General features: G+C 39.8%; 2 protein-coding genes across 2 annotated transcripts in view; both read left to right on the forward strand.

Annotated features, from left to right (window-relative positions):
- The window catches only part of LOC118232142 (basement membrane-specific heparan sulfate proteoglycan core protein-like), a 1,449,502-nt gene that overhangs the window by 336,434 nt on the left and 1,088,993 nt on the right, over positions 1 to 24,075 (forward strand). The window lies entirely within an intron of this gene.
- The window catches only part of LOC118232256, a 333,592-nt gene that overhangs the window by 217,733 nt on the left and 91,784 nt on the right, over positions 1 to 24,075 (forward strand). The window lies entirely within an intron of this gene.

Below are 24,075 nucleotides of genomic sequence, written 5' to 3' on the forward strand. Positions count from 1 at the left end.
TAACTTTGCTGAGTCTCATTTGTTACTCATTTTGAAAAAGCGGTGATGCAGTTGTACTTTAATGTACCTTTAAAAGACATGAGAACTGGGCAGAAGAGCAACCTGCAGATAATGATTAGGAAATAGAAGTTATTATGTTTAGAAACACTGTTGGATTAAGTCAATCCTAAAAATTAAAAGAAAGATTGCACTGGAATAATAGCAGTCAAACAAAATGACATATTCGAAACATTGAGGAAAAGGAAACATACTTTAACTGAGGTAAATGTGATCATAAAAACACGTTTTCAACGTACAAAAATGCCAAGTTACTCACACATACAACACATACACCATCAATAACTCATTCATTCAGACTGCCAAAATCCAGGCCTGCCAATAAAAGTATTGATATCAAAATGACGCCAAGTTACGGTACTACAAACAATATAGGCTATCTTGCCTCACCGAAATTTAATAACATGTATTCCAAAGCAATGCTACCCAATATTTCCTCAATTCTTTCAAGTCTCACTCACACACAACATTTGCATGACATTGTAATATGGTAAGATTACAAAACACAGGGCCAAGTGACTTGAAAGAATTGAGGAAATATTGGGTAGCATTGCTTTGGAATACATGTTATTAAATTTTGGTGAGGCAAGATAGCCTATATTGTTTGTAGTACCGTAACTTGGCGTCATTTTGATATCAATACTTTTAATGGCAGGCCTGGATTTTGGCAGTCTGAATGAATGAGTTATTGACGGTGTATGTGTTTAATGTGTGAGTAACTTGGCATTTTTGTACGTTGAAAACGTGTTTTTTATGAGATATCATTTCTTTTTGCAAAGCGTTTTATTACGAGAGTGAGAAATGCGAAGTGGCCCTGTAAGAAACGGTTGTGGATTATGGCTATCCTTGTGTGAATTTGTACAGTCTGATGAGCGTGTACGTTTAGCAGTTTCGGTTTGCTATATATGTAAAACAGTGGCTGTGACAAATGGTGCGGTGGCGTAATTGTAAACGCATCAAAAAAGGTGAAATATGGCCAGTGTAGCTATGTAGGCTACTCACGGATTTGACGGGCATCCAACGAGCCTTGATTGACAAAAGAATCAGCAAGCCCGTAGAATTAGAGCTGCCTAGGTCGCAACTTGTGTACCCTTCTGTCCTGCTCCGTTGTCAGTTATTTCGTGAAGATGCACTTTTAGTGTTTGTAAGGTTTATAAGGCATTTTGATAGGCTTATCTGCAGGTGGGAATCCTCTTTGCTGTTTTGTTAAGCTAGAACCGGAAAAGTTGATAGTGGAGAATAGGAGCAGACGCATATGTCCCAGCAGGCTTTGCATATGAGAAAATAACAAGTGTGAGATTATTAGGCGAAATGATGAAATTGCGTAGTTGAAACAATATGTTTTTAGCAGAATGGGCATGTAGGTGAAGGTTGACATGATCACAGACTATAGTGCGAAGTAAATGAAGTGACCATGAGTGAGCTTAGTTTCCTTATCAAACAGTATATATAACAGTCTGTATTCAACATTAGTTGTTGAAGTGGAGGGTTAAATAACGTGTGCAATCTATTGCACTAATGTGTTTTTCTCATGTTCAGTGCTCGTAGTTATACTTATGAGTGAATCATAATTTTAAATGTAATGTTTTAATGCGGAGTTGCAGAACGTACATACGTAGTAATTGTTTGTAGCCTATGTGGCTAGATAGAGAACAGGGCGAGGTAGCATGAATGTAGAAACGTGGCGTTTGCTGATATGAAGGTCTTGTACGGTAGCCAAGTGAAGAAATATAGTTAGTAGAAATGGCACAGTGGTGAACTGGTGTAACTTTTTAATAAAAGGAATACATTTGCCGTCATGAAATGCATATGGGTGGCCGTGAGTGAGTTTTGGTAAAGCAAATATAAGCGTAAGAAAACGTTAGTGTAAAAGAGGAAATGATCTGCCTGAGGGCGAGTCGGGATTCAAGTCTTAAACCGGAGGTTTACCAGTCTGTGACTTCGTTAGTGCAGCACCATGCCATAGCTATGCAATGCGTGAAATATCATTAGCAAACCTGCCGGTGGTTTTAAAGAAGAACACAGGCCAGTAAGCACAGAAGAGCTCCCGTTGAATCCATATGGCTTAGCAATATTGTAGCCGGTTAATAACTGAACGTACAGACGGTAAGTCATAATGCATATGGCTTAGCAATATTGTAGCCGGTTAATAACTGAACGGTGAACGGCGGGTAGATATGGTGCAAAAGCAATAATTGATAAGTAGGCTAGTGGACAATTATTAGTGAGGGTCAAAGCAGGTTAAAGAAACGTGTTCTTAGCTGTGCTTGAACCTACGACTCTGTGTTCCCAAGACTGTAACCTTGCCCACTAGGCCAAAGGCAGACTAACTGTTTAAACTGGAAATGTTTCAGAGTAAAAAGGTATCGGTTTTTTGCGTGTGTATGCGCGTTTTTGATTGGGTCGTGTAGGTGAAGATTTGGCTGGTGTCAGTGAAATGTCCAATGGGGAGACATGTTGTTAATGGGATAGGCGGCAGGAAAAATAAGAATGAGAAGAAGAAGAAGAAGAAGAAAGAGAAGAAGAAAGATAAGAAGAAGGAGAAAACACAAAATCCCCTTAGTTTGGGGCTTTATTGTGTGGACATGTGAAGTTGTTTATGAATTCTGTCTGTTGAAATGGGGTCAGAATGTACAGAATGTAATGTTTTTAAGGGCTGAGTGTCTGTGGCTGTTGTGGTTATTTCTGTGGGGAACCCTGAAAAGTGCCAAACTCTCGGTGCTGTATAGGAATGGGGCATGCCCCCGCCAAGGCGTAACTTGGCGGGATGGCATACCTGCCATCCCAATATCTATATAAAACTGCAGGACCTGTTATTTTCTCTTTCAGATCCTCCCAAAAACATCTCAGTATCAGTGAGCACCTCTGGTGAAATAGTGGAGGACAGTTCAGTGACTCTGACCTGCAGCAGCGCTGCCAACCCACCAGTGCAGAGATACACCTGGTTTAAGAATAACAGAGCTGTATCCTCAGAGACAGGAGGACCAGTGGACAGTTACACCATTAAAAACATCACACTGGAGGATGCAGGAGAATACTACTGTGCGGCAGAGAATGGGATTGGGACAAACAGATCATCTCCTATACGTCTTGATGTGCAGTGTGAGTATATCAGTGCATCTCAGCTTCAGACACACAGAGCAGAGAGTCAGTATCTCCTGAGTGTCTTTGGGCAACTTCACAGCAGTAAAACACTGAGTAAAGCAGTCACACTGGCCAGTGGAGGAGAAACCAGATATAATTACATTATCATACAGTGATGAGCCTGATCATACTGACATGTCTTTGGTAAACCGTGTAGTCATTTTGAGTTTGCAAAGGGCAAAAAAGGTACCACATGCTGCTGTTCAACTTTAAAAAATGAAGTTATCATTATTAATGAAGATGCTAAAAAGACATATCTAAATACTTCTGTCACTTTTGAAAACTTGATTGTGCTGTGTCATTTTCCAACTACCATAAAAAGCTACAGTATATCCAGTTCATTTTGTAACAAAGCATGATATACTGGGATATTTACTGTAACAGGTTCTGCAGTCCTCTTCCCCACAAACCACACAATCCGTCATTGTTAGAGGCACCAAGGCTTTATTGTGCGCTCGATACCAAAAACACGGAAACAAAACAAAACAAAACACAGACGATAAGGACGGGGATTAGATGGCATGCCGCTCCCGCGTGCGTCTCTCATTCCAGCACCCCGGTCTCACTGCAGGCAGAGCATATGAACTATTACCAATCAATTGTAACTGCAAACAGGCGTAGTTGTTAGCCAGCTATACTGCTCCCAATCCGCCTGCAGATGGGACCCTAACCACACCACCTCTCCACATCACATTGTGAGATTTCAGCTCCATTATAAACATTACTTTGAAATTAATGTCTCTACTAGGGATTTGAAACGCAACACAATGAGTGAGAAATTATATGGAATTTAACACATGTGTCTAATGATTTTAGATGCTCCCAAGAATACCACAGTATGACTTTTCTTTAAAACTGCAGGACCTGTTATTTTCTCTTTCAGATCCTCCAAAGAGCGTCTCAGTATCAGTGAGCCCCTCTGGTGAAATAGTGGAGGGCAGTTCAGTGACTCTGACCTGCAGCAGTGATGCCAACCCACCTGTGCAGAACTACACCTGGGTTAAGAAGAATGACACTGGAGTCCGGCAGGCAGGATCTGGACAGAGTTTGATCTTTTCTAACTTTAGATCCTGGAACAGAGGAGAATACTACTGTGAGGCACAGAATAGACTTGGAGCTCAGAATGCTTCTGCTCTACTGGTCACAGTGCAAGGTAGGAACAGAACATATTTGATAAAATGTTTTATCTGACGCTGATTGTGATCCAGTGGCTACAAAGCAATGCTGATCATAACATTGGTGCTACAATCTGAACCAGATCATGGTAAATAATGATGATGAGCAGTGTAACTAAAAGTATCATGATGCCAGCATTGAATTCAGTAAAATTCAATTGTACAGAAATTTCTAGTAAATGTAGGTATATAAGGGGTGTATCTAAACATTTATAAACTTTCGCCTTAAGGACCTTGGTGAGGCATGTCGTGAAATGAACACTGCTATATCATAACTGACAGGGCTACATCTCTCTGACTTTGCTAAGGAGGTCAGTCACTGATCGCGGCTGCAGCTGTTGGAGTGGCTGCCATTTTGGCTCTCGTGTTTCTGGGTGTTGTGTGCGTGAGGTACGTGGTTGTAAATGAGTCGGTTTGTAGTCACTCCTGTGTGAATTACTGTATGTCTGATTTAGACTCATAGTTTAAAACGAGTGTACATTTTTGTGGAATGTTTTTGTCAAGCTTTAGCTACGTTACATCATGCTGATGCCATACTCCCCCCTCTAATGTCTGATTAGTACTTAGACCACTGCATTATTAGGCATTTTGTTTTATTGTGATGTCAATTTTATAAACTCTGACTGATGCGTTTTAGTGTCCCAATTAGTTTATCAAACCTGTATGATGGGGTAACAGAATCCCCTTAAAGCTTGTTCTTAATATGAATAATGTGGACAGTTACAGACCATAACAACGTATTGTCATGCGCATCAATTTGCCCATGAGCTCCAGTGTTGGTTTGAATAAAGCAGAACTACATTTACTGGGCAGGAAGAGACCTCTTATAACTCAGGCTCATTTCCTGTAACCAAATGACATCTGAATAATAAAAAATATACACATACATGGGCACTATTGCCTCAGCAATACACATCATTCAAACAAATGCAAAATGCTGTTTATACAAGAGGGGGCTGTTTAAAGATTTGTCTGAAGGCAATACTTTTTATTTTTATTTCTTTTCTGAATAATCAGGAGGAGAAAATCAACAAATGAGACAGAAGGGGGCAGGCAGGTGAGTTAATGAAATCAGTCTGCATATGTGCATACATGTATTTATCTACGGATATAATATAATTTTGATAATGCATAATGCAGTCTTTAAGCAAAAACGGAAATTGGTTTAACACTGTCTATGATGCCTGTCTATAATGCATGATATACTTATAATGCATTATAATCTGCTCATAATACAGTATAATTAGAGTTATGAAGATTGATTAATACTCATAATGCTTTATAACAGTAATCATGAGACATGATTTATTTATTTATATAGCACCTGTGTATTGCTAATGGGGATCCTAAATAAATAAATAAACCTTTCTTACACATTAGTAGAAAGCATAGCAGTGTGTGCCATGTGACCTTGAAGGTTTATTAGATTATGTACATATTTACAGAATGAGGTTATGATCTTCTACGTGTGCTGACATTCTTAATGGAAATATTTCAGGAGTTAATTATGTGTATTCCCCTGTTAAGGACAGTTTCATTTTCTCAAAAGGGGTTGGAGTATGTGACAGTAACGTTACACAGTACAATACTGCTTATGTACATGTAATAATGTGTGCATTACATAGAGAGCCAGGGAGAGTGACTTGTACTGTATGTGTTGTATTCACCTGTTTCCAGTGAATAAATACACACAGATTATTGTTGTGATAGTGGTTTATTGCTATTGGTTATTGCAAATATATGCTTTGGAATGAAAGAAGTATGCAATCTTTCCAAGATTTTATGAAAACCCATTGTAAAACAGGTCATGTTAGAGACAAGAAATCGTATTAAGTGTATTACGTTTCATGTCTGGTTCAGTCGATATTGAACTGCTGATGGCATTTATTTGAGAATGAAACATTGATTCATTAGCTGATTTTTTTATATCAGGTTAAATGCATGTTTTGTCATTAATGAGGGCGAGTAGCTCACTCCAGCTCTGAGGAGCTCACTGAAATGAACAGGACCTTTCTGTGGACCTTTCCCATCCTTCTCCTGCCTCTTTTCTTTACCCTGCAGGGGAATAAAAGCCCCATTTATGGCAACGTCTCAGGGATGGCAATGAGTCACACTGGAACACAGGATACGGACAGAGACGACGGTGAAGTTCCCCTCTACGCCTCTGTTCAGCCCGCTAACACCCACAACCAGGAGCAGGTTCTGTACTCCACTGTCCAGAATCCGCTCCCCCAGTATGAGGAGGGTGTTCAGTACGCCAGCATCCAGTTCCCCCCCTCCAGTGCTGCCCCCAGGTGAGAATATCCCACCTTTATACTACCTGTGCTGACTGTCGCTGTGTCAGGTCTATTATCTCTCTCCAGCAGCTTTTATCATAGACTGCTCTCTCTGACTGGAGCCAGACGAGGCCTCTATGGAGTCAGCAGGAGAACGACCCTCACTGGATAGACCAGAGCGTCTCACTGGTTTTTAGACCATACTGTCTCACTGGATAGACCAGAGTGTCTCACTGGATTGACCAGGGTGTCTCACTGGATAGACCAGAGTGTCTCACTGGATAGACCAGAGTGTCTCACTGGATAGACCAGAGTGTCTCACTGGATAGACCATACTGTCTCACTGGATGGACCAGAGTGTCTCACTGGATAAACCAGAGTGTCTCACTGGATAGACCATACTGTCTCACTGGATGGACCAGAGTGTCTCACTGGATAGACCATACTGTCTCACTGGATGGACCAGAGTGTCTCACTGGATAAACCAGAGTGTCTCACTGGATAGACCAGAGCTTCTCACTGGTTAATAGACCAGAGAGTCTCACTGGATTGACCAGAGTGTCTCACTGGGGAGAGCTGAGATGGGTGTGCTGTGATTTATATTGGGAAAAAAACATAAAGAAGTATTTTGATTCTCATAGTAGATGTGTTACATTTATGTCAGCGTGTGCAATATTAGAAGTTAATGATAGCCAAACAACGTACATCCATAACACTTGGACATGTAAGCATGTACAAAACAAACCCTGGAAACAAAATACAAATGAGCATTTCAGAGGAAAATGCAATTGAGCATTTCTGAGATTCCAGTACTTCTCAGTACATCTGTAACAGTTCATATATTGATGTGTTTGTAGGACCAGGTGTTGGCTTGATGCACACTATTTCTATATTTTGGTTGCTTGTTTGTTGCAGTCCCAAAGCCCAGTTCAAGTATTTTAAAATGTTGCAATCCCTCGCTGCTGCTTTGCTAAGAACTTCTCTGCCTGATCAAAAGAAGAACGTGGTAATACGAGGACTGGATGTTCCGCTGATCTAGATTCATCATTTGGTTTGTTCAGCTTGTCAACTTTCTTCTCTTTTCATCTCCCTGCTGTGTGACCTCAGCCTATGACATCACACTGATGTAATGTTTTCCAAAATTCCAGATAACTGTTCTGTAGCTAAAGCTTCTGCTTGTGCTTCATGCAGCAAGGTGTGTCTAAATGTGATAAAGGCTCAGGCAGGATTGACTGAAATGAGAATGAGAATGTCTGTGACTTTAATAGAGTCTAAATGCGCTGTTTTCTCCATGCAGGTCACCATCACCATCCGTAAAGGAAGACTGTGTTCTCTACAGCACACTTCGAAAACTGGACATGTGAAAATAAACCAGCAAGATATCTTGCTTCATAAACTGTAGACCAATGCTGGTTATTCAGCGTAAATTTGGACATTTATTTTGAATGTGTGAGCATTTTCTGAGTTTTTGCTTGAACTTTAAATGGCAAATTGTCTGCAAAGTAATCCTCAAGCAGTATGAACCAAACATTTCCTTCACTGGATGATACATTTAAGAGTATTTATTAAAACCAGTGAACATAAACTCTCCTCATTACCTCAGGTCACATGACTGTGCCTTTGTCACATGACCAGGATGACTATGGCTATTGGGTCTGCAAAGATGTACCCCGAATGCATCATTCCTTTGGCATTCTATCAAAATGTACATGCATAACAGCTCATGTCTTCATATTGTACACAAAGTATTATCAAGATGTTGGTGACTGAAAGCCATTATCATTGCTGAATGTATTCGCTGGCCAGATATACTGGAGAATTGAGCTTTATATGTAATTCAATTTTTTAATTTTTTTTTAATTAATACTTGTATAACATTTACATTACTATGACATTCTTGTACACATTTTGTGATTATATTGTGCTTATTACAGAACTGATCCCACCAAGAGTATAAATTCACATAAGGTGAATTTGTTTTTCACATTCTTAGTGTTTATTTTTTTGTATTGCTAAACGTTAGAATTCAGAGCATACCTTGAATTTTTTTAAACAATCATTCAATGAAACAAAATAAACCTATGCTTGAAGAATTTTGTAAGTAAACCGTGTACTGTAGGTGTTACCCCCTGGGTTCTGCTGATGGAATAGAACATGTGCAGGAAAAGCACTAAACAGGTACTTTAAAAAAAACATCCCACAGGGCCTGCTGGATTTCCAAATGATAAAAGGCTGATATATATATATATATATATATAGCAGACACAGGATGGGTAAGGAACCCAGTGGAAAAATTTAGCAAATGATGTCATCAGTACTGTCATTTATGTTTTAGTATGGGGAGAGACCTGCACCACATTGAGTTAAATGAAATAAATAGAAAATATATCTTTTATAAACTGTTAAAAAAAAAAAAGAAAAAAAAAAAACTATAACACCCAGATTCATGTAGGTTAAACATGCTGTTTGTGGCAGTGAAATTAACCTCAGGAGGAGAGATGAATGCAGTGCACCTTTTCTGCCTTTAGATGGCACTATTACTGCATGACATTAGTCCTGTCTGAGCGTTTCAGATCGATTTCCCCCAAGATCTTTTGCGAAGCTGAATTAAGTAATCTAGTTTAGGTAATGGTTTTTTGTATGGGGCTCCTGAACCTAAGAGTGTTTGCCTGTGCCTGATGCCTATCACACCTTTTGCAGACTAATTAATATTAAGCTCTTCTGCTTTTACAGACTGTTTATACTGTACATGTATTGGAATAGGACAAGCCTCAGACCTTTACAACAATGTGTGCATTAGCAGATAGCTTCCTGCTAGTAGCTTTAGTTCACATTGCCAGTGCAGTCACAGATGTTTTAATTCAGTCATGCACATGCAGCTGGATGCATATTTTTATTTGTTATTGTTTTACAAGATCTCAAATAAAGACAAAGTTAATTTGGGAACAGACAGAGATGCTGAAATTAAAAAAAAAAAAAAAAAAAAAAACAGAAACAATGTCTGTATTAATTGCACATCAGTGAATGGAATAAAGGTCTCAAGTGAATTCATACATGTGCTTATGTGAGATGTGAGATTGAACTGCTGTACCCATTTAAATGGTTTGTGGACTGGGAAGGCCTCTGTTAATGTAGAGAGAGGGAGTGGTGCAAAGTGTGGTGCAAAGTGTGGGGGGGGGGGGGGGGGGGCACAGAAAAAAGCACAGAGACAGGGGAGTGTTGTTCAGGTATTTTTGTTGGAGGGAAGGTAGCCAGCTTTCCAGAGAGTTTTAAGAGTGATCGGTAAGCAGTGCTGTATTGTAAGTTATAGTAGCGATAGCCCGTCCACACATTTCCAAGGAATAAACAAGGCAAAGGAGGAATCCCTGTGCTGGCTGGCTGTTTCCGAGTATTTGCTCATGCTACAGAAACACGGCAACGACAAAGCACTCACCCACGGCCTTACGCCATGTTGTTTGCATGCGTGTGCACTGAAGTGTGCACGTCAGCATGTCTGTCTTATAGAGCGTGTGGATTCAGGAATATTTACATATGCAAAGTTTGACTTCATTATTGCATATGTCAAAATGGATCAGGAATTATGCCTGTAAGCAGAATTGATATGTTTATTTTATAATATCCAAAATAAACATAATTGCAATTGATTGGGATTAAGAGCAGCTGTTGTCATTGATATTCATATTGGTATCTGAATCTTAATAAGAGAATGGAGTTACCCAGCCTTTTAAAAATGTACAGTTAGTCCTGACCAGACGCAAAGCTAATGACTGCGGTTGTTCTGCCATTTTTATCAGTTAACTTTTCAAATGTGCATGACTTGAAAAAGGGGAAGTGAGTCAGATCTGCACCAGCCAGTCAATCACATTCTACTTTTATATTTAGCGTGAAGAACTTTCTTCACGGTCATATTCAGCACACTGCTCTATCAGTAAGTCTGTTTTATACTAATGGCTCATTAGTAAACCACTGAGGCCAGATCAGAACTCTCTCCCGGTAAATGTATTATCATATTACTTAATTTAGTCTATATTGTGTTACAGCATTTTGTAGTGAATGAAGATTAAACTGGCATCAAATACAAAAATAAAATGTATAAATGATCGTTATTTCTTCCATACAAATAACATTCATCAAGTCACAGCCTGTTTGAGTATCTGCTGTCTGGACTGTGTGAGCTCTTCATTAAAGCCTGAGCATTTAGGTACATTAGCAGCACATTAACTCACTGTGTGAGCGTGTGTAGTATTTGTTAGTCTGGTATTTATGCTAATAAATCGAATACTCTGACAATCTTTGTTTCTGCCATTCATTTTTACAGTGTAAATAATAATCAAGACCTGTATGTGTGTATTCTGATGAGTATTTTCAATGTGATGCAGCCATGCTCTTCAAATCCTTGTTGGCAATCGACCGCTCTGTGCCAGGTAAATTGTTTGGGATTTTTCTACATATACAGTATTTATCAGCATGTGTTTCTGTTTATTAGTCTCCCTTTGTAATGGCTTTCTGTTTTGCAAATTCAATGTAAGCCATGTAAGACGCCTTTGGGACAGCTCTACGTGCTTCACCTCACAAAACACCTTTTTTGCCTTGTACTCACGTTTGCTATGGTCTTGATAGTTGATTTCGGAATTTCCGTGAAGCAGGTTGTTTGTTTGTATGTATGAGTGTGCATGCGGTGTGTAGTGCAACGGCCTTCAATGAACACTCAAACAAAAGGCTACGATGCATGCATCAAAATAAAGAAACGTATCAAAGGCAAATAATGTTGTTCCTCAAATCGAAAATAGCCTAAATCAAAAGTAAAACACAATCAAATTATTTAGGCCAGTATTTCTTTCAATGCATTAAATTCAAAGACAGTGTGTAGGTAGAGCAATGCGAAGCCTTGTATAGCCGTAGAACACTGTATGTCCGCAACGTCTTCTCAGTTCAAATGCACACCTGCTCTAATTATTGGCAACGCAGCCCAACATCATTATTCAGGTAGCCACTAGGGGGCACCATTTACATATTTACAATAACTCATTAGAGATTTGGCTCCAATTAACTCTCTCCATGAACTCAATCAGAAGTAAAAGTGAATACATTTAAATTGCTTTAGAAAGGAGAAAGGAGTGTATATCATTTCCATAAAATAATGTTCTACAGTACATTAGCTTAGAGTAGTGCAACGTATCTCATCTGAAGAGAGAGGGGGAAAAAGAGTGAACTTATAAGAAGTTCCTCTTCACACTCAGCTTTAAGACTGAGACAGAGGCATGATATAAATATCTGTGGTTTTACTAAATGATCAGAGCTGTCTCAGAACCAGAATATTCTGGTGCCACATATTTTAATGAAAGCAGTTTGTTTTCACTGCAAGCAAAACATAACAGTTTTCAGCTGACAGTATACCTCAGATACTCGCTCTTGATTGGCTTAATGCTACTGTGCAGCAAAGCTTGCTACTAAGCAAGACTTTCTGTGCTCATGAATCTCACAATTATTGGTGGTTACTGTTATCTACCGATGTCAGGTCTACCGATGTCAACACCTCTATCGTTTTGAAGAAGGGTGATTGTTCCTGTTTCATTATTTGTTACAGATCGCTTGCATATTTGATCATATTGTGGTAATCAGAGCAGAGGTGGAAAATCTAGGTTCAGAAAGTAAAAGTTGTCCCCAGGATTCTGTTCCAATCACCTGGATTTGCTCATCAGCACAATTCTTCAGCCAGGAGGAAGAACTGATTAGTGAAATCAGCTGGATGAGTTCATGGGCAGAAGAAACATGGCAGGGCTTTACTTTATCACCCCTGGAGTCATAGTATCTGAGTCATAGTATCACTCAATGTATGGCCTGGACCACAGCAGCCATCATCCAGATTAGAAAGTATGACTCACTTGCCCAGAACCTCCAAGCACAACTCTATGGTTCATAAACCATCTCAGAGAATCGGTCTGATCTAGGATCAGTTTTGCCTTTAGGCCATTATGGATAAAGCTTGGATATCAAGAGAGGAAACATGATCTGAGATCAGCTCTCTTACTCTGAGATACTCTAGGAATAGGGATGAAGGTCCGTTTCGGTTGGGGTGGAGTTCAGGAAAGACTATAGGCACCTGCCTGAACCCCCTGAACCAGTAAGAGGCTCTTTTCATTTCCAGACCAAGTAAACTCAGTTCTAGTATGGAACAGTAAAGCATACTTTTAAAATTTAAGATCACACTAAAATGGACGAACCAAAGCTTCAACTGATGCAACAGGCACTCATTCAAACTTATGTCAGAGGTCTCTGGTTACTTGTTCATCCCTTCCCAGTGGGAACACATCTCAGTGACTCTGTGTACACTTGCTTGTATTTGACACACTGTATATTTTCATGTTTGTATTTCATATACAATGCACGCTATTTGCTTATTTTTGGTTTATATCACCTACAGTACATCTCAACCATTTTGATTGTAGTTTATATATTTTGGGGAATAAGCGTATGCATGCCCGCATCTAGTTATTTTGCTGGTCTACACACCTAACTTATATTTAACTGTGATTTAAGTGATTTTCTAAGTGTTGCATTGACATTCCTACCTTTATGCATGCACTTATTTGAAATGCTATGTCTGATTATTTACAGCACTGTGTGGCCACTCTGGTTCCCTTTTAACAGTGCAACTGGAGGCACACTTATGTGTGACTGAGTCTCTTCCTGTGTCTCACAGCCTTCAGAGAGTGACAAACGCAGCCAGCGACACAAACTCTGTGCTTCAGAGAGCTGACGAGGCCTCAGTGTGGGATTAAAACACACAGAGGAGAGAATCTGCAGAGAATGAGAAATGATGGAGATCAGGATGAAAGAGTCTCTTTTTGTCTTTAACTTTACAGAACTGCTTTATGTTTCTGATATCTTATAGATCTTATAAAGAGCTGTTGGTGGAGGATTTTTCCCAAAGTACTGTAACCCTGCTGCAACATGCATGTTCATGTAACCCTGCTGCAACATGCATGTTCATGTAACCCTGCTGCAACATGCATGTTCATGTAACCCTGCTGCATACATGCTCCAGTGACACCATTACACGTTTATATAACCTAGTTACACACACGCTCATAACTCATGTACATGCGCATGTACTCTGTTACATTAAATGGGAAGAATATAATGCAGATTAATGTAGATTATAGTCTCCAATCTCAAGTCACTTTTAAAGGCAAGGTCCAAAATCCTTTAAAACAGCGTTTTAGTTTGACATTTTACATTGCCTTGTCATATTGATACCATTTTTACTTTCTGTCTGTTTAGCTATTTGAAATAATGCATCTTATTATTTGTTTTCTTTACATACATTGTTTTATTATGTCTATCAATATATTATGATTTAATTGAGCATTGTAAAGCACTGTGAAACTTGAACCTCTGTTTTGATAAAGATTATCATTATTTTCTTTATACGGCCATCATATTTTGCCTGCAACCCCCCCCCCCCCCCCCCCCAAAAAAAAAAAAATAAAATAAAAAAAATAAATAAATAATATAAAATATATAAATAAAATAACATTCATATGAATTCCATTTTATTCATGTGTGGGCATCTATTTCATCTCTGTGAAATGTGAAAGATACATTAATCCAGTCGGCTGTATGTGGTAAAAATCATCTTTATGAAATATAAGCATTGAAATTGCAACTAATTATGTGCATGATGGACCGTATAACAAGCAAAGCCAAACCAAAGTTCTAAAAAGTCGCATGAACATCAACCACAGAAACAGTGCTGCACCAGCAGAACTGAACTGAGATGTGGAATAAAATAAAGAATAGAACAGGCTGCAGGAAGTGAGCAGCGCTTTAACTGTCTGTGGTCAGGGTGGCTCTCGCCTGAAATTAGGCAGCTTCACCCAAAGCCGCGCCCGCTGCACCTCTGCACAAAAGAGCCAAGCAGGGGCACCTCACAGTACCCGCTTTGGGGCCCCAGAGCAGTGCTCCAGGTGGGGATGAAAACTGCAACCTCCCAGAGTCACACTCTGGACCCCCAAACCACCATACTGCACTGCTGCCATACACAAAGATACGAAAACTACGCCTGTCCACTCCTTTCCAGAACCTTTATTTAAATTCTCGGAGGTACAATTCATTTTCAATGTAGCCGAGATTACAAACACAATTAAAACACAATAGGTGTAATAAAAGATCATAGAATATAGCAACAGCAACTAACATAGTAAATAATAAAATAACAGTAATAAAATACAGTAAAATATGATAAAAAATAAAAATAAAATAAAATAATAAAATAAATAAAATCAGCACAGATACGATCAAAAACAGATGCACTCAGAGACAGGAATGTTCAAAACCAGCGATCTAAACTGCCCATAAGTAGGTAGAGAGCTGATTTTCAGCAATTGTTGGAGCTCATTCCAGGAGGATGGGGCACTAAAATGGAATGCTGACTTCCCAATTTCTGATCGAGCCCGAGGGACCTTAAGCATAAGCAAGCCATTTGATCGGGTTTGATAGGGTCCAGAGCGCCACTCTAACAACCTTGTAATATAAGGTGGAAGCATTCCGACAATGGCCTTAAAGATAAACAAAAACCAGTGTTTATCACGCCTCACTGCCAGAGAAGACAGACCCACCTTGGCATAGAGGACACAGTGGTGGGTACCATAACTATCGCCAGTAATAAATCTGAGGGCAGAGTGATAGACTGTGTCCAAGCGCTTAAGGGAAGAAGGAGCAGCAATTCTATAAATAATGTCACCATAGTCTAATACTGAAAGGAAAACTGCTTCAACAATTCTTTTTCTACTGATCATAGGGAAGCAAGATCTGTTTCTATAAAGGAAGCCAATTTTTTGTCTCAGTTTGCTGACAAGATTATCTATATGGAATTTAAATGAGAATTTCTCATCAAGCCAGATGCCAAGATATTTATATTCAGAAACTCTCTCAATTTTAGAACTATTTGCAGTGGATATAAATATGCTATCATAATCAGTGCTTCTGGCCCTAGTAAACAACATGAATTTTGTTTTGCTTGCATTAAGAACCAGCTTAAGCTTAACAAGAGCCTCCTGAAGGGCATTAAAAGCAAGCTGCAGTTTCTCAATGGCAAGCTGAGCAGAATCAGCAATACAATATACAATAGTATCGTCTGCGTATAGATGGACTTGACAATCATTTAGTGGGGAAACAATATTATTAATGTTAAGCTGGAGCTGCACACACTGTACTTTCATCTTCTGTGAAAGTACAGTGTGTGCAATCTTTATGGTAATAAGAGGGTTATAGGCTAAGCTACAGCAGCGTTTTGTTGATGTTTCGGCTTCATGTCAAAAATCCGATGCATGAAACATAAACACGACTGAGCAATGTATGGTAGCAATGGTAAAGCATGCTGTTTGTGGTAGTAAAATTTACCAAGGAGGGATAGATGGATGCAATACATTCAATCTACCTGTAGATGGGGCAATTATTAAAATAGATGAGTCCTGTATGTACATTTCAGATCAATTTCTTGGACGATCTTTTACTAAACTGAATTAAATAATCTGGTTTAGGTAATGGATTTTGTATAGGGCTCCTGAATGTATCAGTGAATACCTGTGCCTGATGCCTATCACACCTTTTACAGTCACTTTTATATTATTCTCTACTGTACATGTATTGGAATAGGGGTGGCACGGTGGTGCAGTGGGCAGCACTGTCACCTCACAGCAAGAAGGCACTGGGTTCGAATCTCGGGTTGGGGCCTTTCTGTCTGGAGTTTGCATGTACCTCCGGGTACTCCGGTTGCCTCCCACGGTCCAATAACATTACAAATAGGCCAATTGGAGACTCTAAATTGCCCATAGGTATGAATGTGAGAGTGGATGGTGTGTGTTCCCTGCGATAGATTGGCGACCTGTCCAGAGTGTATTCCTGCCTCTCGCCCAAAGCATGCTTGGATAGGCTCCAGCACCAGCTCCAGCTTAGGATAAGAGGGTATAGATAATGGATGGATTGATGGATGTATTGGAATTGGCAAAGCCTCAGATCTTAGCAACAGTTTGTGTTGTAATCCGGAATCATTTTTGTGAAGATAGTAGTTATGTTTATTTTATAAGCATAATATGCCAAAATGAACATAAATATTGACATCTGAATTTCAATAATACAGTGGGGGCAAAGAAATGAGAATTACCCAGTCTTTTTGAAAAGGCACTACTGGTCCAGTCCAGACACAAAGCAAAGACTCTGTATATTTTATTCAAACGCTTGTATCCGATAAAATCTAAAACGTGTATGACCTTCAGGAAGTGAGTCAGATCTGTAACACATTGTTTTATATTTAGTTTGAAGTACTTTCTTCACGGTCACATTCAGCCACACTGCTCTGTCTGTAAGGCTGTTTTATACTAATGGCTCATTAGCAAACCACTGAGGCCAAATCAGAATTCTCTCTTGGTAAGTGTGTTATCATATCATTTCATTTAGTCTAAATTGTGTTACAGTATTTTGTGGTGCACGAAGATTAAACTGGAATCAAATATTAAATAAAATGTATTTTCTGACTAGAAATGATTGCTGCTTTTTCCATACAAATAACATTCATCAAGTAAAATGCTGTTTGAATCTCTGCTTTCTGGAATCTGTGTGAGCTCTTCATGAAACACAAAGCATTATTAGGCATCAGCAGCACATTACCTCACTGTGTGTGCTTGAGTAGTAATTGTTAATAGAATACTCTGACAGTCTTTCTTTGTGCTGTTCATTTTCACAGTTTTAATAATAATCAAGGCCTGTATATGTGTATTTGGATAAATATTTTCAATCTGATGCAGCCATGCTCCTCAATACCTTGTTGGTAATCGTCCTCTCTGTGTCAGGTAAATTGTTTTGTTTTTTTTCCAAATGTAGTTCTGATTTTTTAGTCTACATATAAAATATTTATCAGCGTGTGTTCCTATTTATTAGTCTCTCTTCATTATCTCAATCAGAAGCCAAAGTGAATACATTTAAATTGCTTTAAGGAATGTATATAATTTATATAAAATAATGTTCTACAGTACATTAATTTAGAGTAGTGCAACATCGCTCATCTGAAGAGACAATAAATAGAGAGAACCTTTAAGATGAAGTTTCTCTTCACACTCAGCTTTAAAACTGAGACAGAGGCATGATGTAAATATCTGTGGCTGTACTAAATGATCAGAGCTGTTGATTGTGCATGTTGCATTCTTAGAATGACGACGCAAGTATTCCGGTGCCACGTTTTAATGAATGCAGTTTGTTTTTACTGCAAGCAAAACATAACAGTTTTCGGCTGAAGGTATATGCAGACAATTGCTCTTAACTTACTTGGTTTGCTACTACATTCTAGCAAAGCTAGCTACTAAGCAAGACTTCCTGTACCTGCGAATCTCACATCGATAGGTGGCTACTGCCATCTACTGACATCAGTTAGTATTGAAATTCAAGTACAATTATTGATGTTTCATAGTTTTGGAGAAGTTAGGTGCACTTGTTTTAAAGTTTTGTTAATTGAATCCCTTATCTGTCATGTTGCCAACACAACTGTGTTTTGAAAGATTTCTGAGCAGTGTGTTTGTGGGTGTGTGTGTGTGTATGCGTGTATTTGCGTATGTGTGTGTGCGTATGTGTTTGTGTGTGTGTATGTGCTTGTGTGTGCGTGTGTGTGTATGTGCAGGAGAATACTACTGTGAGGCAGAGAATGGGATTGGGACAGACACCTCTCCTCCTAAACGTCTTGATGAGCAGTGTGAGTATATCAGTGTATCTCAGCTACAGACATACAGAGCAGAGAGTCAGTATCTCCTGAGTATCTTTAGGAAACATTGCAATAGTAAGACACTGAGTAAAGCAGTCACACTGGCCAGTGGAGGAGAAATCAGTTATAATTACATTATCATACAGTGATGAGTGTGACTTTTCTTTAAAACTGCAGGACCTGTTATTTTCTCTTTCAGATCCTCCGAAGAGCGTCTCTGTATCAGTGAGCCCCTCTGGTGAAATAGTGGAGGGCAGTTCAGTGACTCTGACCTGCAGCAGCGATGCCAACCCATCAGCGCATAGACACACCTGGGTTAAGAATAGAGCTGAACTCTCATGGGGAGGATCCAGTTACACCTTTAAAAGCATCACACAGCAGGATGCAGGAGAATACTACTGTGAGGCAGGGAATGGGATTGGGAGAAAAACATCTCCTACTAAACACCTTGATGTGCAGTGTGAGTATATCAGTGCATCTCAGCTTCAGACACACAGAGCAGAGTGTCAGTATCTCCTGAGTGTCTTTGGGTAACTTCACAGCAGTAAGACACTGAGTAATGCAGTCACACTGGCCAGTGGAGGAGAAAACAGATATAATTACATTATCATACAGTGATGAGTCTGATCATACTGACATGTCTTAACTAAAACATGTAGTCATTTTGAGCTACTAAGCAAGACTTCCTGTACCTGTGAAACTCACATTGATCGGGCCTCTGCCATCTAGTGACATCAGTTAGTATTGAAATACAAGTACAATTTTTGATGTTCCATAGTTTTGGAGAAGTTAGGTGCAATTGTTTTAAAGTTTGGTTAATTGAATCCCTTATCTGTCATGTTGTCAACACATCTGTGTTTTAAAGGATTTCTGAGCAGTGTGTTTGTGTGTGTGCGTGCGTGCATTTGTGTGTGTGTGTGTGTGTGTGTGTGTGTATGTGTGTGTGCGTGCATTTGTGTATGTGTGCGCATGTGTGTGTGTATGTATGTGTATGTATACATGTGTTCGTGTGTACGTGTGCGCATGTGTGTGTGTGCGCGCCTGTGTGAGTGTGTGTATGTGCGTGTGTATGTGTGTCTGCGTGTGTGTGCGTGTGTTTGTGTGTGTGTGTGTGTGTGTGTGTGTGTGTGTTTTTGTATTTTTCAGGTGTTCTGAGCCAGACGGGATGGGGAGTGACTTACACCCCTGAGGGAATCTGTGCCTTAAAGGGGTCTTCAGTAGACATGAGCTGCTCTTACTCAAATCCCACATCTCACACAGTGCAGAAAACATTCTGGTTTATTCACTGGAACAAGCCACAGGAGCCTGAGGACCTGTCCAAGGACCCAGAGTATTCTCACCGTGTGGAGTACCTGGGGAATCAGAACAATGACTGCACTTTCAGAATAAACCAACTGAGAGAAACTGATTCAAAAACATACAGATTCAGGTTCCTGAATGAATGTGATCGATATACTGGAGAAACTGGTGTCGCATTGGAAGTCACTGGTAATTATTTTATGCTATAAACTCAGAGGATTCTCTACCCACAAGTATGACTGGTAGCTTTATTACAGGTTTAATTTGCTATTTGCAGATCTACAGGTGATGCTGAATCCTGACACAGTCACAGAGGGACGGAGTGTGATACTGACCTGTAGCACCACCTGCACTCTGACTGGCAGCCCAGCCTTCATCTGGTACAGGGACGGAGCTCCTCTGCCCTTCACTGGTCAGAGTCACCAGTTCACAGCCAGCAGTGAAGATGCAGGCAGATACTCTTGTGCTGTGAAAGGCTATGAGCTTCATTCCCCTGCAGTGGCTCTTAATGTGAGATGTGAGTACCAGAGGCCAAACTTCTTCAAATCTCACAGTTTTGAAAGTATTCAACTATAATTTTCAGCTAAATTGTACAGATTATACTATGCTGCATGTAAATGTTCTGTCATTATAGCATTGCATGAAACTTCAATACCTGAAAACATGCCATAATGCAATGATGGGAAAACACAACATACAGTATGATTGAGTCAGGTTTAAATTTCACATGAAACTACAAACCATTGTTCCCTCCTTCAGATTCTCCCAAGAGCATCTCAGTATCAGTATATCAGTATATTTAAATAGATGTCACCCCTCAGTGTGACATATATATAAAACAGCAGGACCTGTTATTCTATATTTCAGATCCTCCTAAGAGCGTCTCAGTATCAGTGCGCCCCTCTGGTGAAATAGTGGAGGGCAGTTCAGTGATTCTGACCTGCAGCAGTGATGCCAACCCACCAGTGCAAAAGTACACCTGGTATAAGAAGATTGGATCTGTATTCTTGAAGAGAGGATCAGAATGGAGATACACCATTCATAAAATAAAATCTGGGGATGCTGGAGAATACTTCTGTGAGGCAGAGAATGTGATTGGGACAAAAAGATCTCCTAAACATCTTAATGTGCAGTGTGAGTATATCAGTGCATCTCAGCTTCAAACACACAGAGCAGAGAGTCAGCATCTCGTGAGTGTATTTGGATTTCTTCACAGTAGTAAGACACTGAGTAAAGCAGTCACACTGGCCAGTGGAGGAGAAATCAGATATAATTACATTACCATACAGTGATGAGTCTGATCATACTGACATGTCTTAGGTAAAACGTGTAGTCATTTTGAGTTTGCAAAGGGCAAAAAAGGTACCAGATGCAGCTGTTCAACATTAAAAAATGTAGTTATCTTTATTAATGAAGATGCTAAAAAGACATATCTAAATACTTCTGTCACTTTTGAAAACTTGATTCTGCTATGTCATTTTCCAACTACCATAAAAAGCTACAGTATATCCAGTTCATTTTGTAACAAAGCATGATATACTGGGATATTTACTGTAACAGGTTCTGCAGTCCTTTTCCCCTCAAACCACACAATCCGTCGTTGTTAGAGGCACCAAGGCTTTATTGTGCACTCGATACCAAAAACACGGAAACAAAAACAAAACAAAACACACAGGATAAGGACGGGGATTAGATGGCATGCCGCTCCCGCGTGCGTCTCTCATTCCAGCACCCCGGTCTCACTGCAGGCAGAGCATATAAACTATTACCAATCAATTGTAACTGCAAACTGGCCTGGTTGTAGGCCAGCTATACTGCTCCCACTCCGCCTGCAGATGGCGCCCTATCCACACCACCTCTCCACATCACGTTGTGAGATTTCAGCTCCTTTATAAACATTACTTTGAAATAAATGTCTCTGCTAGTGTTTTGAGATGGGACATAGTGAGTGAGAAATTATATGGAATTGACCACATTTTTCTGATGATTTTAGATGCTCCCAAGAATACCTCTGTGTGTCTTTTATGAAAAACTGCAATACCTGTTATTTTCTCTTTCAGATCCTCCTAAGGGCACCTTAGTATCAGTGACCCCCTCTGATGAAATAGTGGAGAACAATTCAGTGACTCTGACCTGCAGCAGCGATGCCAGCCCACCAGTGCACAGATACACTTGGTATAAGAATAATAGAGCTGTATCCTCATGGAGAGGATCCATTTACACCATTAAAAGCATCACACAGCAGGATGCAGGAGAATACACCTGTCTGACAGGGAATGGGATTGGGACAGACATCTCACCTCCTAAACGTCTTGATGTGCAGTGTGAGTATTTCAGTGCATCTCAGCTTCAGACACACAGAGCAGAGAGTCAGTATCTCCTGAGTGTCTTTGGGTAACTTCACAGCAGTAAGACACTGAGTAAAGCAGTCACACTGGCCATTGGAGGAGAAATCAGATATAATTACATTATCATACAGTGAGGAGTCTGATCATACTGACATGTCTTAGGTAAAACGTGTAGTCATTTTGAGTTTGCAAAGGGCAAAAAGGTACCAGATGCTGCTGTTCAACTTTTAAAAAATGAACATGCTAAAAAGACATATCTAAATACATCTGTCACTTTTGAAAACTTGATTCTGCTGTGTCATTTTCCAACTACCTTAAATAGCTACAGTATATCCAGTTCATTTTGTAACAAAGCATGATATACTGGGATATTTCCTATAACAGGTTCTGCAGTCATTTTCCCCACAAACCACACAATCCGTCGTTGTTAGAGGCATCAAGGCTTTATTGTGCGCTCGATACCAAAAACACAGAAACAAAACAAAACAAAACAAACACGATAAGGACGGGGATTAGATGGCATGCCGCACCCGCGTGCGTCTCTCATTCCAGCACCCTGGTCTCACTGCAGGCAGAGCATATAATCTATTACCAATCAATTGTAACTGCAAACAGGCGTGGTTGTAAGCCAGCTATACTGCTCCCACTCAGCCTGCAGATGGCGCCCTAACCACACCATCCCTCCACATCACATTGTGAGATTTCATCTCCATTATAAACATTACTTTGAAATAAATGTCTCTGCTAGTGTTTTGAGACGCAACACAGTGAGTAGGAAATTTTATGGAATTTAACACATTTTTCTAATGATTTTAGATGTTCCCAAGAATACCTCAGTGTGACTTTTCTTTAAAACTGCAGTACCTGTTATTTTCTCTGTCAGATCCTCCGAAGAACGTCTCAGTATCAGTGAGCCCATCTGGTGAAATAGTGGAGGGCAGTTCAGTGACTCTGACCTGCAGCAGCAGCGATGCCAACCCACCAGTGCAGAACTACACCTGGTATAAGAATAATAGAACTATATCCCCATGGGGAGGATCCAGTTACACCATTAAAAGCATCACACTGCAGGATGCAGGAGAATACTACTGTGAGGCAGGGAATGGGATTGGGATGAAAGAATCTCCTCCTAAACATCTTGATGTGAAGTGTGAGTATATCAGTGCATCTCAGCTTCATACACACAGAGCAGAGAGTCAGTATCTCCTGAGTGTCTTTGGGTAACTTCACAGCAGTAAGACACTGAGTAAAGCAGTCACACTGGCCAGTAGAGGAGAAATCAGTTATAATTACTTTATCATACAGTGATGAGTGTGACTTTTATTTAAAACTGCAGTACCTGTTATTTTCTCTGTCAGATCCTCCGAAGAACGTCTCATTATCAGCGAGCCCATCTGGTGAAATAGTGGAGGGCAGTTCAGTGACTCTGACCTGCAGCAGCAGCGATGCCAACCCACCAGTGCAGAACTACACCTGGTATAAGAATAATAGAACTATATCCCCATGGGGAGGATCCAGTTACACCATTAAAAGCATCACACTGCAGGATGCAGGAGAATACTACTGTGAGGCAGGGAATGGGATTGGGATGAAAGAATCTCCTCCTAAACATCTTGATGTGAAGTGTGAGTATATCAGTGCATCTCAGCTTCAGACACACAGAGCAGAGAGTCAGTATCTCCTGAGTGTCTTTGGGTAACTTCACAGCAGTAAGACACTGAGTAAAGCAGTCACACTGGCCAGTGGAGAGAAATCAGATATAATTACATTATCATACAGTGATGAGTCTGATCATACTGACATGTCTTAGGTAAAACGTGTGGTCATTTTGAGTTTGAAAAGGGCAAAAATGTTACCACATGCAGCTGTTCAACTTTAAAGAAATGAAGTTATCATTATTAATGAAGATGCTAAAAAGACATATCTAAATACTTCTGTCACTTTTGAGAACTTGATTCTGCTGTGTCATTTACCTACTACTATAAAAAGCTTCAGAATATCCAGTTTATTTTGTAACAAAG

Source organism: Anguilla anguilla, chromosome 1 (assembly GCF_013347855.1).
Source record: "Anguilla anguilla isolate fAngAng1 chromosome 1, fAngAng1.pri, whole genome shotgun sequence".
Lineage (NCBI taxonomy): Eukaryota > Metazoa > Chordata > Actinopteri > Anguilliformes > Anguillidae > Anguilla > Anguilla anguilla.